Source organism: Cynara cardunculus (genome assembly GCF_001531365.2).
Source record: "Cynara cardunculus var. scolymus isolate 2C chromosome LG 9, CcrdV1, whole genome shotgun sequence".
Lineage (NCBI taxonomy): Eukaryota > Viridiplantae > Streptophyta > Magnoliopsida > Asterales > Asteraceae > Cynara > Cynara cardunculus.
In genome coordinates, this window is record NC_037536.1 from 13,596,467 (window position 1) to 13,601,336 (window position 4,870).

The following is a 4,870-nucleotide window of genomic DNA, read 5'->3' on the forward strand; positions in this document are numbered from 1 at the left end:
ATATATATATATATATATATATATATATATATATAGATTTGGGATTATGTCAGACCAATGATTTTTTTGTGAGATCCGTAAGACCAATTCTCAACCTTGGACTAGATCTACAATCTGAATATTCATAATCACAAAATTGCCACGAAACTTCTCAATAATCACAAAATTGTTATCGTGCAATTTTAGACCATTAGATCATTAGTTTATAAAGTTGATCAATGAAAATAAATTGGTCTTACGGGTCTCACGAAAAACCCTTGGTCTCACGTGAACTCAACCCTATATATATAGAGAGAGAGAGAGAGAGAGAGAGAGAGAGAGTTTGGTTCAAATACAACTTATCGCATTTGTATAACCAATGCAACCCAATAAATTGAGATATTTATGGAAAATGATGAGAGTTCATTTATTATGATTTGAATATTTATGGAAGATGAATATAGTTCATTAAACATGATCAACATTTTATATTAGGAAACAATCAAAACTTCTATGAAATCACATATTAATCAAATGAAATGGACGGTTGAGATTGGGTTGTATTGGTTGCACATATGTCAAGGGTTGTATAATAACCAGAGAGAGATAGATAGATGAGCGATCAAATAAAAACTATCCTTATTTGTACAAACCGTACAAACCACCCTCATACGTCGATTTCATTGTTTAATCTTATGAAATTTTTTCATGAAATTGTTTCATATAATACTTTTTGATGAAATCGTTTCATATATGGTTATGAAATTGTTTCATATAATATTTAATGAAATTTTAATTAAATTGTTTAATGTATTTCTCTAAAATTAAAATAATGAGAATGATAATATCCATGTTTAACACCCTTCACAATAAAAATGGTTAATCAACCTCTCATAATTACAAAAAAAAAATGAACAAAATGAAAAATTATGATTGGTTGAATGTGGGTTTCACGGTTTGTACAAATTGAGTGGTTTTTATTTGAACGATCATCTCTCTCTCTCTCTCTCTCTCTCTATATATATATATATATATATATATATGGTTTTAGAACACATTCGTCACTTGCAAAGGAGCTAAATGACAAATTAAATCACTTTTCATTGACTTGCGGAGGTGTCATTTACCGCCCCGGGTGAAAAGTGCTCTTTTTTTTTTCAATTTTCACCCACTTGCAGATCTAGCTGAAAAATGTTTTCTTTTTTTTTCTTTTTTTTTTTACTGTCTTTGATGCCATTTGCAAAGATAGTGATATTCTGGAGATCTCTGGAAATGAAAGAAAGGGAAAAGAATCATGTCCTCACCTTCCTCCTGCTTATCACCGACAGTCTGTTACATAGAAAGTTCAATGTGTTCATCGGCATCTGACTCTGAGACGTGGTTTGCTTACTGGTTTCATATAATTCAGAAAACACCAGTTTTCTCAAAGCTTCCTGTTCATATCCCTCAGATGAAACTGGAACAACTTAGCCCCCTTTATTGTACTCCCCAGGCGGGATACTTAGCGCATTAGCTACAACAATGCACGAGTCATTTATTTCATATTGGCATATTGGGTGCGATGAAAGAAATATCAGATTAGTCATTGTGTCAATTTCTACAGTAATAACTATATTTGATTACAATCTGCTCATAGTAAAACTTTATATGGGTTCTCCCATAGTGTGACGGACGGTGTGTACAAGACCCGAAAACGGATTCGTAATTGATAGGTAAATACGTACTTTTATTAAAGAATAATTGTTATAGTTGTTTCCTTTGATTCTCTCGTGTTGAGAATGGAGGTTTTTTAAGAGTGATGGAGTGATCAATCATCATTTCCCTTGTTCAAAATGACTTGTTAATTCCGATGACAGTCAATTCTTTCCGCTTTCCAAGTCAAACAAGTTATGGGAATTGATTCCACAGGATATGTCATTTCAATTCCATCGGATTATATCAGAATCTTTTGAGCCAAACTCTAATTGGAAGGTGGGTTGATTACGATCACTAAATGGCATACAATTAAATGAAACGATGAGTTCGAGTGCTATCCCACTAGCTGATATCAATTTCCGTGGTCAGTCGTCTTTATCTTCCATATGGAGCAACTGTGTCCAGTTCAAGCAGTGCGATGATGGAATCAAGCATCATAGACTTAGGGGACGTTTGACAGTTGCTGAATGGTTTGCTGCAGAATAATGGGTTGTTTGACAATTGCTGAATAGTTTAGTGCATAATGAATAAGAGGTTCTCATGATATTGTGCAAATTGTTTGGTAATTGTGTACAATGAAATTAGGGCTCTTAATGGTTAAGGGAGATTCATGATACAAAATCATTCAGAGGGTTTTAGAACCATTAAGAGGCGGACTTTTTTTTTTTGCCAAACAAGATTCACCTCTTAACGATTCAGATGTTGTCTCTTACTGAAACTATTAGAGGTAAACAAAGTGGTCAAAATGATTAAGAGGCTCTCATGATATAGTGCAAAATGAAATATAATTATTTGGTAATTATTTACAATGAAATTAGGGCGCTGAATGGTTAAGAGATGCTCCAGATACAAAATCATTCAGAGAGTTTTAGAACCATTAAGAGACAGACTTTTATTTTGCAAACAAAATTCACCTCTTAACGATTCAGAGACTGCCTCTTAATGGAACTATTAAGAGGTAAACAAACAACCCCTTGGACGATTAAAAGTTAGATATCACAATTATTTAAAAGGGTATTTTTATAATTTTGTTGGTGCACCCGTTATCACCTCGTGTTGCATCTCATTTGTTTCGATAATTTAATCAGCTGTCTCTTTAATACCAATATGCTTATTTCGTATTGTGGATTCTAAATTGGGAAGTTCTCTATAGATGAATATTAGAAGCTCAGATGGGAAGCTTGCCAAAAATAGATGAGGTGAAAAAGCTTTCCTTTGAAAAATCTCGAGGATCACTTCGTGCTTTATGTGAACAAGTCAAAGTTATAATCGTTTTCATTTATGCAAACGAGTTGCATAATTACAAAGCGTTTGAACACGTTTTTTTCCTGATATAGTTGTGAATTTGTGGACGACAAATTGTTGCTTTTTGTGAAACTTTCTTTTGGCAGTTTATGCTCGTTTATTTCGTGAGCTATATAAATAATCAGTAATGTTTTGCACGACTCAACTCATTCTTCGAGCCCTTCTTCCCTTTTCCCCTCTCTGTTGTCGAGACAACGATGATAATCATTGGAGTAAGTGATTTCGACGTCTTAAACTACATTATGTATTACGAGTTGTTTTTTCATTAGTATTTTTGAAAATGTAAGGGGCCGTTTACCAAACGCTTACCAGGGTAAGCGCTTACCAAGTCACGTTACCTTACCGGATGAATATGGTAAAGACCAAGAACCTTATCTGGTAAGAGGGAGACAAGAACCGAGAGTCTTACCCGGTAAGTGATGGCGACAACTTTTACCATGGTAAACGCTTACTGAGTAAATTGTTGCATACGATATGGTTTTGGTGGACTAAAGTCTTATCCGGTAAGTAAGTGGTATTGTTAAATTTTACCGTTAAGCACTTATCAGATAAGTGTTTGATAAACGGCCCCTGAAACAGACAATAATTGTAAAAAATTTGTTAAAATTCAACGACTCTAAATTGTCCAATAATTTTCAAAATACGAACGAAACATAAGAAAATGTACAGTTATTCATCAAAATAGCAGTTATTAATCATTATTCAAGATTATTGAAAAATAGAAAATATCGTTACCACTTACCAGTGTGAGACACTATCTTCATTTACCATATCGGGTAATATTATCGATCATCTGAATGGACCGTTGGTAAGTATCTGTTACCCGATATGTGTTAACTAGATGAGATTCTTGACAGATAACTTGCACACCAAGGCAAGTGACACATGGTAAAAACCCTTACCCTGTAAGCATTTTGTAAACGGTCCCCAAGTATATAAAAATAAGTATTTTTTCTGACAATTTTTTTATTGTTATACATAGCTGGAAATACAGTTGTTAAAATCAATCAGTATAATATAATTTAATGATTATTAAATATAAAAATAAGGGACTGTTTACTTTAACGTTTACCCGCTGAACGTTTACCGGTAAGATTTAACACTCTCATTTATCTTACTGTGTATGATTATAGTACATCAAAACGAAATCGTATGCAATAATTTACCCGGTACATTAACCAGATATTCACATATAAACATTTATTCTTACTTCTTTAATACCTTTTCCTTTTTTAACCACTCTGTATTCAAATATACATTTTAGACATGGACATATCCACCAGAAAAAGGGTGTGGCGGTTTATGCAATCATTGATATTGTTTGTGACGGATTTCACCACTGTGATTTATTTGGTCTTATCATTGAAAATCGTTGTCAAAAATTTAAGATGCTATGACTAAGGTGTTCATGGGTTGGGTTGAAGGTATTTGAACAACGCAATCCAATATTTGCATTTTGAAAAAAATCTTAACTCAACCTAAACTAAAGTGCAACCCAACCCAACCCAAACCGTACAGATTGGTCAGATTAGTCGGATTGGTCGGGTTGATACTTTGGTGCATTAAAATATTCTTCTAACTTGAATATGTTATTTCTCTACTCGTAATTTCTTTTTCATCATCAACTATTTGATACAAATTATCCATACTTCTTACGTATATTACAGTCCGTTAATTTTCTCAATTTACATATATATGTTCACAGTTACTGAACATATATACGAATGAGTTATATAGAGATGTGAATAGATTGAAATATATATATATATATATATATATATATATCTATACTATATTATAATGCATTTGGCTAAAACTCTTAAAAATTCTTAAACTCTTAAAACTCTTAAACCCGTTCATCCCTATCCGATTTCATCCCATAACTGAATTC